This window comes from Pseudorca crassidens, chromosome 16, assembly GCF_039906515.1.
Source record: "Pseudorca crassidens isolate mPseCra1 chromosome 16, mPseCra1.hap1, whole genome shotgun sequence".
In the NCBI taxonomy this organism is placed as follows: domain Eukaryota; kingdom Metazoa; phylum Chordata; class Mammalia; order Artiodactyla; family Delphinidae; genus Pseudorca; species Pseudorca crassidens.
The window spans coordinates 74,801,099-74,813,591 of record NC_090311.1 but is presented as its reverse complement, the minus strand read 5'-3'; the positions used below and the strand labels follow the sequence as shown (position 1 = coordinate 74,813,591).

The window sequence follows — 12,493 nt, the reverse complement described above, 5'->3', positions numbered from 1 at the left end:
TAAAATCTGTCACTGCAAACTTAATGGTCACTTATAGCTTCGTTAACCCTGGAAGGGCATCAAGGCATCTGGATGATCTAACAACAAAGTCCAGATGCTGATGTATACTTACCGCTTGATGTGCTGATGAATCCATGTTGGGAGAGCCACCTGGACTGCACAGAAACTGCTGGCCAATTGTTCAGTTCGTGGAAGCACAGGACTTATACAAGTACAAGGATGCCTCACCCCTATTTATTTCAACAGCTTCCTACGGTAAACCCTCATTCAAAATTTATGACCTTGAAGGAATCCCACGAAGCAAGTGGAAATTAAATGAAAGGCAAGTTCAGAGGCTACCAGGTACTTCTGAAGCTGCCCTCATCCTTTCACCAGTACAATTTTGTTTCAGGGCTCTCTAGTTTTCACATACTCAAACAGTTTGCTTTCGGTTGCAGTCCGTCACTCTGGGTTCCTCAGGATTAGGTTTGGGTGTGTTCTTTCCAAAATGAAGAGCCTAGCTTCCTTGTGTACACTGCACATATCCCTCAGCATCTCCAGAAACCCACTTCATTCCATGCCTAAGTCATTTCCTTCATTTGAGGGTGAGATCATGATACTTCGAATACTAAGGGTGAATGGATAAGTCCAGGGTCTACCCACACATCACGGTCTTGAGTCCCAACTTCTTGACAGCTTCCTGGGTGTAATCTGAAACCCACCCCATTACTCACATGCAACAGAGAGTCTGAAGAAAGGGGTAGACCACACTAGGGTAGGTAGCATGTTTAACAAGCAAGGGAACTTACTTCTGAAGCTTGTCTTGGGCAGCCACAAAACGATTAGGTTTCCCACCTGTATGCCAGAACCTTAAAAAAGGTTAAATAGAGGCATTAAGGGTTCAGTCAGCTATACTGTCCAAAGGTGTCAACAACACCTTGCTATCTCAAAGTTGTGTCCTTGTTAAGCTTACTTCTTGGGGAAGCCAAGCAGAATGCACATTCCAAGGACAAGGCTCGGGGGGTGGTTTGAGGTGGTTCCACTACCTGGGTCCATCTCCCAGGTAAATCCAGGTCATGTTCTCTCCTTGAATTCCAACAACACTTGCCCAGCATCACTGAATGCTTGGTTGAGGGGAGCCCATCTCATACGAATACAATGTACTCTAAAGCAATGTTCCCTGACAGAATCCCCAGAAGGGAAATGAGACATAACTTTAATGGTTTAAGGGAAAGGAAACTAACCATCTTTAGCTGGTTACTCCTTCGCTAGTCTGGGAATGTCAGAAAATATAGAAGTGCAGAAAAGGAAGGGCATGACACAACTTGTGAGAAGAAAAAGACAATTCAAATGAGGTGGGAAGTACAATGATAGCCCCACAGCATCCAAGATAGACATCGTTATACATAATATGAAAACAAAACACAGAGCTGAAGTACCGACTTACATTTAAAAAATGGTGTGTTTAAAAAAAAAGAAAAAAGAAGGCAGCAACTTAGATGATGGATGACACAACTGTGTTTGAAAGGAATGATTTGGATGAAAAATACTACCACACCAACATTGCAGTTTAGTTTGGTCTCGTGACAATTCAAAAATTTAAAAAAAATACACAAATTACCAACTTTACTGTATTCCTTTCCCACCCAGGTTTATGAAACTCAGAAATGTGGACTAGATGAAGACAGTTAAGCCTATACAGAATTGAGAATGAGAAATAACTACACCAGCAATTCAATAAAATCAATTAGGTTAAAATAATGCTGATGTGAGTGTGTTTACATGTGTGTTTGTGTTTATGTACGTTTGGGAGAATGGCCACTGGCTCTACATAACCAAAACATCATATTTTAACTCCACATGCTGTTTGGTGGAAGCACGGGATTCCTCCCAAATAGGAGTTTGCTCTCCACCCTCAGATGCAGCTAGGGCTTGTTGAGAACTGCCTTACAGCACAAGTGGTTGCCTGAGGCCTCCAGCATGGGCCCAACAACTTTCAGAAGGAGGGCCTCAACTGTAGCATCTGTGAAAGCATAAAACCCCCAACCTGGTCCAGGATCTGTGTCTTAGTTAGGGCTCCTCCATTCTGGCTGCTACATGTTTTTGTTTGTTTCTCTGTCCACTCTAAAGATGGTCATCAGGTGGTACCATGGATGGCTGCCACCGGGACCAGAGCTGTCTTCAAGTCTCAGGAGAATGTCTTGAAGACACCCAGATTCTGGTCCCTTGTTCTCAGGTGCCAGAGATCGGAGGGTGATGGGACCATCTTGATGGATCAGGACAGTCTTTCTCGAGAAGGTGGAAGTTTCTGTGGATAAAATTCCCTGAAGCTTCTGATTAGATAGCTGCTCTCACCAAAGCACTGGCTGCCAGACCTCTACCAGCTCCCAACTGGACAACTCAGGTGGTAGGCTGCTTGTGAGAGCGGAGGCCTTTTTTCTGGCAGTGCCACGTGGCTTGCGGGATCTTAGTTCCCCGACCAAAGATCAAACCCAGGCTCCCTGCAGTGGCAGCGTGGAGTCCCAACCACTGGACCACCAGGGAAGTCCCAGAGCAGAGGCTTTGACATGCACAGCATCCAGGGTATCCCGAGAGAACGCAGATGTACTTCCACACAGGCCATCAGAGGATGGTGCGGGCTCCAATGCCCATCCCTGGGCTCCTCTACAGCGGGCAGCATTGGACACACAAGGGGCTAAGCCACAGCCCTTAGCTCTGTCTACAGTCTGCAGAAGTCCTGCCAACAAAGGATCTGAATGTTTCCAGCCACCCTGATGCAGTCTTCCTCTCACTATATTGAAAGACACAATCCTTTCCACAAGGAGTCCCTTTCCAAATCTCAAGCCCCATTTGTCCTGAGGCTACTGTGTTCAGGCTCTTTTTCCAGAAGCGCTATCCCACTACGTGTGGCCACTGTAACAGAGTCTTCCTGTCAAATGAAAATAGAGGTAGAAGAAGTCAGACTGAGTTCAAAGATATATCTGTTGAATCAGTGGAATGTCACATACAACCTGAAAATCCAAGGCACACTTTTTTTTTTTTTTTTGCGGTACGTGGCCCTGTCACTGTTGTGGCCTCTCCTGTTGCGGAGCACAGGCTCCGGACGCGCAGGCTCAGCGGCCATGGCTCACGGGCCCAGCCGCTCCGCGGCATGTGGGATCTTCCCGGACCGGGGCACGAACCCGCGTCCCCTGCATCGGCAGGCGGACTCTCAACCACTGCGCCACCAGGGAAGCCCCCAAGGCACACTTTTCAAAGGAAGGCAGCAGGTCCTGTTGATGGAAGAGCCTCAGAACACAGACTTTTTTCAAAATCCACATGGAAAAAGTACAGGTACATATACAGGCTCATACATACAAACATGCTAAAATGATGGAAAGAGCAAAGTTCCTATCCTTTCCTGAGTCACAGGTTAGAGATGCTATTGTACCTTTCCCCGCCATTTTTTATATTGCAAATGTTCCCGGGGCAAATAATATGCAACGTCTCCACTGTATGAAGGACTGAAGCTTTGAAGCAATCATCGCTAGTTAGAGGCTTAAGTTGCTTCCAGTTGCCAGAGCCGACATTCACAGCCATGATAAGAGCTCACGTTCCTGGACCCACGTTTGAGCCATGTCACATCCCCTCCTCTTCTATACACCAAGCACACTTCAGATATACCTTCCCATCTTGCCAGGAAGGTAACGTGTGTGAATGAGTCCTTCTTCTACCTAATCTCCTTGACTTGTTTTGATTCCAGTTCAGGGATGGCGCAGACAGAAGAGTTGGGTCACCTTTGTCATTACAATGCTAGATTTCCTTAAGGCTTCAGGAAGGGCACCCCTCCTGGTGTCCATGCTTCCTAAGAGCTTGTGTGGAGCTGGGCAACACTCACTGAGGCAACGAAGTGCCGCCAATAGGACAGAGGGGTTTCACGTGAAGGATGGGTCTTCTTGCCTAGGTGCTGCTCCCGAACACTAAGGGTTGCTTGTTCCTTCTTTTTATCATTATGGCCCTGCATCCCAGGAAATAAGGCCTGGAAGGGGCTCGGGAGAAGGTTTCCTTCCTCCTCCTAAGTCTGAGGCCCTGGTGAGCTTGGGAGCGTGTCGAGAAGAGCCTGAAATTCTTCCTTGCTGAGGGCTGCTCCCGGGATTCCCGGTGGTCCCTCTCCCCGTGCATCCGCCTTCAGGAAAGGCTGTGCCTTGCCCTGAATGTCTGAGGCTGACAAGAGTCCATCTAAGAGGCTTGATGAGCTTCCAAGTGCTGGGTGCTGATCCAGCGGAGGAGATGTCTCTTCACCTGCGTGCCTGCTGTGGCCAGACGTGTGTCTCAGCCTGTGCAGGCTGCAGAACCCTCCATTCCTGAGGCTCCCATCTGGAGATGACAACTTGGGTCCCCTAGCGCCACCACTGCATGGCTTGGGATGTGCATGGCCGAGCCCGGTCCTGCAAGTGCAGCTGAGGATTGCCAAGGTCAGGTTGAGGGCAGTCTTGGAGGGGGAGTGCGGCCAGGCCAGTGTGCAGGTTGTTCTCCTGGCATGTTCCCTGGGATGGAGGCCAGAGAGCTGTGTGAACAGGTGGAGACCCAGTCCCGGATTTGCTCCTGCTTAAGAGTGACTTGCAACTGCTCCCAGAGGTTCAGCTTCTCTCTTCCCTGCACAGCGGAGTGGGCTGCACCACCATGGACCTCAATGACGAGCCCCCATGCCCCCAGAGGGAACACGAGGAACAAAGAACGTGGGGGAGAGAAAAGGAGCTGCTGTGGCCAAGGACTGGATGCTCTCAAGCAGACTGGAGGGAGGAAAATGATGAGAGCTACTGTGGGCAGTGGACAGGTGGCTCTGGTCCCACGAAACAGTCACAGCTAGTCCGGCACTGGGGCCTTCTGCCAGTACCTTCACGGGCCCACCTCTGCTCCGCTCTGGGTGCAGAGCTCTTCAGTTCTGAAACCACATCTAGGGAAGAAGGAAGGCAGGCACGTCAGAAGTAAGACATTCCAGATCGATTTGCCCCGATCTATCTGGCAGAGGGCAATTTCGGTTAGGCCTAATCTCAGGGGAATTTGATCTAGACCTGCAACCTGGGCCTTGGAAATGAGGGGTACGTCATGTCAACACTGGACACCTGGCTTCCAGCAGATCCCTTATTGATTGGCTAGAATGTCAGGCCCTTCACACACTGCCCAGCACCTCTATTGCCCTCTCCTCTTCTGGAAATGGATGCCTTCAGATCAGCCCCCTAGGAGTCCAGTGGGGAATGGTTAGAGATTTGCCTGCACTTCCTTATGCGCTAGGCTCTAAGTCCTCAGCTATACAGGCATTGCTCCAAGTCTTTCCCATATTTGTCAGTGCCTGGGATCCAAATGAAAAGTCACCTTTCCTGGATGGCATGCTTTTCCTGGATCAGGCATGAGTTGACATACATGGCTCCAGTCCCTATGTCCACTGAATATGTCCACCAGCCCATCTCTTATGGACAGGGATCCAGGGCCAGGTAGGTACCGAGTCCAGATGAAAATCACCTGGGTGTAGATTCAACTCCCAACTTTCTGGGCTGGATCAAGAAAGGGGCTCTCCTGATCGGGTTGAGGTTCCTCCCAGTCCATGGTGAACAGAGGCAAAGCCACTTGAAGCACAGCCACAGGTTCTTGATTCAAATGTGAGTCTTTAAGAGACTCTGTCTCCATATACCTGTGGATCTGCTTCCTGACGCCTATATTCAAAAACACTGTGTCAATAACGTATGGAGAACAACAATTCTCACCCGGGCAACAGTCCCTCCCCCCACTTGAGGATAATGTCAAAGACCCTACATCATTAAGGCATCCTTCCAAGAGGGGAGGGAGGCTGGGTGGGTTGAGGGCAGGCTCTGCACAGGTCCAAGGGCCTTGAGGCCCAAGATGTGATACGGACAAACGTGCTGCCACACACAGTTCAGCGCCTCCACTTTTATAACCAAGACATCTCTCAGGCAATATAACAGCACTGCTAAGCCTGAACAGCAGTGATGCTATTTCTTACAAAGAGAGAGCAATGCTCACTTCTCCCACTTTTGTCCTGCCACTCTTTCTACATGTATATGCACTGCTGCCAATTTGATTTTGAAACCCTTGCCTTGGAAGGACTCTCACTTGCAACGTCAGGCCTTTCCAACCCACAGCTTTGCCCTCAATCAGCGGGATAACCACCCCTAGAGCCTACATGTATCCAGCACCATCTCAGGGGTTAACAACCCTTCCACACGGGACAAAGCATGTTCCACTCACTGAGAACTTACCTGGATTTGAGATTCTGGAATTCCTGTTTGACAAGCCAATTCTTCTCTGGTTGCAATGCCAGGAAATCAGTTCTTCTTGAAGGCTTGTACAAGGATACTTGTTTGAGATGGAGAGGTGAATGTCCGCTTTCTCCCGGCCCCTTTATGGCAGCATTCTGAAGAACAAATAAAGAAGAGAGTTAGGCCAGTTGCACATTCAGTGCAAATACAATGTGTGATATGTATGGAATATAATATCATTTATATATAATTTATCTTATACATATATATGTAGGTATATACATATATTTTTTTTTCTCACCACCTTTCTCCCCACTGAGTGCTCAGAAGTACTCACCCAACAACCCTAGCTCAGTAGCCCTAGGATAAAGTTGCTGAGGTGGTGGAAGAGGGGAACTCTGACTTCTTCGCAGTTTCAGGACCAGAAGATTCAAAGACTTCCTGGCCGTGCATCATCACACCCTACAACCAGGGACATGATGCTCACATCTGCAACACTAATGGGGCAAGAACCAAATTGCCGTTGGTTTCTCTCCTAAGCATTCTTTGCCACACATTTATCGTTCACATTCAGAGGTGATCCTGTCTCCAGGAGATCCTCTGAGGAAATGCGCTTGGAAATGCTGGGGACTTACTTTGAATCCAAGGCCGAGGCTGTTGATGATGATTTAATTGCCCCCTTCTCTTAAGGTTTTCATGGACACCACCTGGCTCTGCCTCAGATTTCTTCTTCATTGGTTTTGAAACCAATCCTAAGCACAAATAGGGAACCCACTGTCACTCAGTGCTTATGAACATATTTCCAAAGATCTTTTGCAGTGATTTACAACAGGACAAACAAATAAGGAAGCAAACTAATGAAGATCCAGAATGGCCATCTGTCACCAGTGGAAATATGTGATTCAAAGGTAGTAGTCTACATAAAGAATAATGCTTTTCTCTAATGATTAATGATGTTGAGCATTCTTTCATGTGTTTGTTGGCAGTCTGTATATCTTCTTTGGAGAAATGTCTATTTAGGTCTTCTGCCCATTTTTGGATTGGGTTGTTTGTTTTCTTGTTATTGAGCTGCATGAGCTGCTTGTAAATTTTGGAGATTAATCCTTTGTCGGTTGCTTCATTTGCAAATATTTTCTCCCATTCTGAGGGTTGTCTTTTGGTCTTGTTTATGGTTTCCTTTGCTGTGCAAAAGCTTTGAAGTTTCATTAGGTCCCATTTGTTTATTTTTGTTTTTATTTCCATTACTCTAGGAGGTGGGTCAGAAAGGATCTTGCTGTGATTTATGTCATAGAGTGTTCTGCCTATGTTTTCCTCTAAGAGTTTGATAGTCAAAACTACAATGAGATATCATCTCACACCAGTCAGAATGGCCATCATCAAAAAATCTAGAAACAATAAATGCTGGAGAGGGTGTGGAGAAAAGGGAACACTCTTGCACTGCTGGTGGGAATGTGAATTGGTTCAGCCACTATGGAGAACAGTATGGAGGTTCCCTAAAAAACTACAAATAGAACTACCATATGACCCAGCAATCCCACTACTGGGCATATACCCTGAGAAAACCAAAATTCAAAAAGAGTCATGTACCAAAATGTTCATTGCAGCTCTATTTACAATAGCCCAGAGATGGAAACAACCTAAGTGCCCGTCGTCGGATGAATGGATAAAGAAGATGTGGCACATATATACAATGGAATATTACTCAGCCATAAAAAGAAACGAAATTGAGCTATTTGTAATGAGGTGGATAGACCTAGAGTCTGTCATACAGAGTGAAGTAAGTCAGAAAGAAAAAGACAAATACCGTATGCTAACACATATATATGGAATTTAAGAAAAAAAAATGTCATGAAGAACCTAGGGGTAAAGCAGGAATAAAGACGCAGACCTCCTAGAGAACGGACTTGAGGTTATGGGGAGGGGGAAGGGTGAGCTGTGACAGGGCGAGAGAGAGTCATGGGCATATACACACTAACAAACGTAGTAAGGTAGATAGCTAGTGGGAAGCAGCCTCATGGCACAGGGATATTGGCTCGGTGCTTTGTGACAGCCTGGAGGGGTGGGATAGGGAGGGTGGGAGGGAGGGAGACGCAACAGGGAAGACATATGGGAACATATGTTTATGTATGACTGATTCACTTTGTTATAAAGCAGAAACTAACACACCATTGTAAAGCAATTATACCCCAATAAAGATGTTAAAAAAAAAAAGAATAATGCTTTTATCTCTGAATAAGTGCACAGAATTTCAGAAAATACATAATCTGCTATCAATAAAAGTAATCATTTCTCCTTTAAGTCATCTTCATGGTATCCAAAGTAAAGACTCATGACAGGAGAAAACGCTTGCTTTCCCAAAGCCAGAATGAGCTCGTTAACACACCCTCTCTCTCCATCATCCTCTTCCAGTCAATAGTGCCAGTTTCTCTGTTGGCTTTTGTCTCGGTCTCCTTCTACCAGTTTTTGTCTATCTCTGTTTTTCTCCCTCTCAGCCTCTGTCTCTGTTTCATCCTCTCCTCTTTCTCTCACTTGCTCTCTTTTGCTCTTTTTGCCTCATCTTTCCTGTGGTCGATGCCTGAGTAATGTTTCTCTGCCTCTTTTTTTTTTAATTTTAAATTACTATTTCAAGAATATTTCTTTTTTATATTTATTTTATTTATTTTTGGCTGCATCGGGTCTTAGTAGCGTCACGTGGGATCTTTCGTTGCAGCATGCAGGCTTCTGTCTAGTTGTGGCATGCAGGTTTTTCTCTTCTCTAGTTGTGGCGCACAGGCCCCAGGGAGCATGGGCTCTGCAGTTTGTGGCACAGGGGCTCTCTAGCTGAGGCGCACGAGCTCAGTAGTTGTGTCTCACGGGCTTAGTTGCCCTGCAGCATGTGGGATCTTAGTTCCCTGACCAGGGATCGAACCCGTGTCCCCAGCATTGTACGGTGGATTCTTTACCACTGGACCACCAGGGAAGTCCCTCTCTGCCTCTCTTATGTCCCCATAGCAGTACTGTTTTGTAACACACAATGCATTGGTAAGTGCCCCTGTCAAAAATTCACTAAACCCGGACAACAGTAATTAAAATCCCACACTGCCTGGGAAATACTCATTTACAGTCACCTCAGTGGATACATGTCACAGTCACTTCTAGGTCAGGAGACTGTTATGTACCTGATCCCCATCTTCGAAACGTGTGCTGTTGTCTTCAACAGCGAAATGACAGGTTTGCTTCCCCATTACCAGAGACTGAAGTGCAGTGTGCTTTTTTTTGGTCATTTCTGAATGTTTTGTGTGGAAATTCTAATAAATCTAGAAAAACCTTCAATAGAGAAAGACAACCAGTTTCTGTGGACTTGAGGTAACGTCCCAGGCACTGTGGTCAAATGCTAGCACCCTTTCTTTAATCATTCCTTTCAGACCTGACCAGAGATGAAGCGTTTGGCACAGGTAGCTCCTTGGAGAAAAGCAATAAAGGAACAAACCCATGGTACAACCAGCCTCATGCTTCACTGTTTCATGAACTTTCCTTTCTGACCATCCACTGGAATGAGCCTATAGCCACTCAAATAACTCTGGCCACATTTTCCCAAAGGATGCACCATCATTGCCAGGATTTGAGTCAATGCTGTCTTGAGCACAAAAGTAACTGTCACTTAATCCTTGTCAACATACTTGCAAAGGTTAACTAGTGATTCACAATTGAACTGTTACCAAATAAAGACTCACTGCCCTATAAGCATAAAATTCAATACTCCGGCACCAGCTTTTCAGAAAGAGCTTTAGGAGGACATGGCGACGGTGGAGTAGAAGGACATGGAGCTCACCTCCCCTCAACAAACACATCAAAAATACAACTACATGTGCAACAGTCCTCCCAGAACACCAACTGAAAGCTGGCAGAAGATCTCACGCAACCAAATCTGCAACAAAGATCCCCACATGACCAGGCAGGACTAAAGGAAAAAAAAGGGAATTGAGATAGGACCTGCACCCTTCGGAGGGAGCTGTGAAAGAGGAAAGTTTCCCTCACCCCGGGAAACTCCTCTGCCAGCCGGGATGGAGCTGCAGGGGCCTGAAATTTGCCTGAGAGGAATGTGCACGGGCTGGCTGGCTGCCAAGCAGGACAGAGAGGTACCAGTGCCGACGGCTGCCACCTCACTACACTTCCCAGCCCGAGACGCACGCCTGCCGCTGTGCACAGCGGTTGGGTGCTGAAACTCAGGCTTCGTGGACAGACAAGGGGAGAGGACTTGGTTTGGCTTGTGGAGACAGCCCAAAGGGCCTGGAGTGTGGACCAGGCTGCAACTGGGGGTGCACGAGGGATGGAGCCCTGGTCCGCCACAGAAGCCCCATTATCAATGTGAAGGGCAGGGCACAGGTCAGCCGTAGAAGCTGCACTGTCACCGTGCTCACAGTGGGGCATGGCTCCGGCCGTGGCAGACCTTACGAGCGTGCACACACTGGGGTTGACTTCGAGCCAACTGTTGGTGCTCCCAAATCGGGGGGCAGCTTCAGGGGGCTTTGAAAGCTCGTGGCCTCGGCAGACTCGGGGAACTTGGGCTTTGCAAGCATGCACACGCCGCAAGCAGGAGGGGCTGGCGTGTGAGCCAATTATCGGTGCTCCCACAGCAGAGATGGGTCTGACTTTGTGGACACGCACAGTGGGTTGCGGGTAGTGTCACAGAGTCACACGTCCCAGCGGACAGCTCCTGGGGAGGAAATCCTTTCCCAGAGGGAGCATTCCAGTCCCACCTACCTCACAATGCAGTTTAGGACAAGACCTGGGGGTTTCTACTCCAACAAATGGGGAGCAGACCCTGCCCCCAACAGGGCTGTGACAACCACAGAGCAAAAAGGAGGCCCCACCCAACATCCAGTGCAGGCTCTGGTCACCACAACACCAAACACACCCCCTATCAAGGGGACAAATACCAGCACACCCTGGGGAAAGATGTGGCAGGTATCCATACCAAATACAGCCCTTGCACCAAAAATACTGGACTGTACCCACCAGTGGGCAGGCACTGACCCTTCCCGCTAAGAAGCTTATACTGGCCTCTAGACCAGCCTCACCCACCGGGGAGCAGACACCAGAAGCAGAAAACTAGAATCCTGCAGCCTACGGACCGAGCCTACCAACAGCAAGCTAGACCCTACCCTGGGACCAGCTGGGCCCTGGCCCTGCCCACTAGCAGGCCAAAGCAACCTTCAGTACACCCTGGACCCCATACCCAACTGTGTCAGGAACTGCCCCTTCCCCACAACCAATGATCTGAAACCAGATCTGGGATCCCTGGGCCCTGCAGCCTAACTTCAGGAACCAGCTCTGCCTGCCAACAGTCTGGCACTAATCCCAGGATCTGGCTTCACCTGCCAATAGGTGAGCAACGGCCCCAGAGTCTTTGGGACCCTGACTCTGCCTACCATTGAGCCACCACTAGCCCCAAGGCCACCTAGGGTTCTGCAGCCAGCAGCATCCACACGAGGCAGGGGCTGGCAACCAACCAGACTAGGGGACAACCGAGCCTACCAGACCACCCAGAGCCAGCTCGCCACAACAGACGGACCCACACAGCCTTCTGGGGGGAGCCCTTAGTGCATACAGCTTGGGTGACAAGAGAGGAGTGCACTTCTGTGACATATAGGACATCTCCTACAGAAGGCCACTTTTCCAAGGTTGAGAAATATAACTAACCTATCACATAATACATAAAAATAGTAACTTAGACAAAATGAGGTGGCAGATGAATATGTTTCAGGCTAAGGAACAAGACGAAACCGCAGAAAAACAACTAAGTGAAGTGGAGATAGGCAATCAACCTGAAAAAGAGATCACAGTAATGATTGTAAAAATGATCAGAGAACTCAGGAGAAGAATGGCTGCACAGAGCGAGAAGTTAGAAGTTGTTCACAAAGAGTTAGAAAATATAAAGAACAACCAAACAAATGAAGAATACAATAAGTGAAATGAAAAATACACTAGAAGGAATAAATAGTACACTAAATGATACAGATGAACAGATCAGTGAGCTGGAAGACAGAGTAGTGGAAATCACTGCCACTGAACAGAAAAAAGAAAAAAGAATTAAAAGAAATGAGGACAGTTTAAGAGACCTCTGGGACAACATCAAGTGCTCTATTATTTGCATTATAGGGGTCCCAGGAGGAAAAGAGAGAGAGAGAAAGGGCATGAGAAAATATTTGAAGATATAGTAGCTGAAAATTTCCCCAACCTGGGAAAGGAAACAGTCACCCAACTCCAGGAAGAGC

General features: G+C 47.7%; 1 long non-coding RNA gene across 13 annotated transcripts in view; it reads right to left on the bottom strand.

The window, feature by feature from the left end:
* The window catches only part of LOC137209366 (uncharacterized), a 107,531-nt gene that overhangs the window by 78,867 nt on the left and 16,171 nt on the right, over nt 1-12,493 (bottom strand). For 10 of the 13 annotated variants that reach the window (XR_010936011.1, XR_010936019.1, XR_010936015.1 and 7 more), the window contains exons 2-3: nt 6,237-6,391; nt 113-5,672 (exon numbers count right to left, since the gene is read on the bottom strand). This is a non-coding gene — a long non-coding RNA (uncharacterized lncRNA). Of the gene's footprint in view, nt 1-112; nt 5,673-6,236; nt 6,392-6,573; nt 6,734-6,871; nt 6,989-12,493 lie in introns of all 13 variants that reach the window. The other 3 variants (XR_010936016.1, XR_010936013.1, XR_010936012.1) reach the window with 3 other exon arrangements.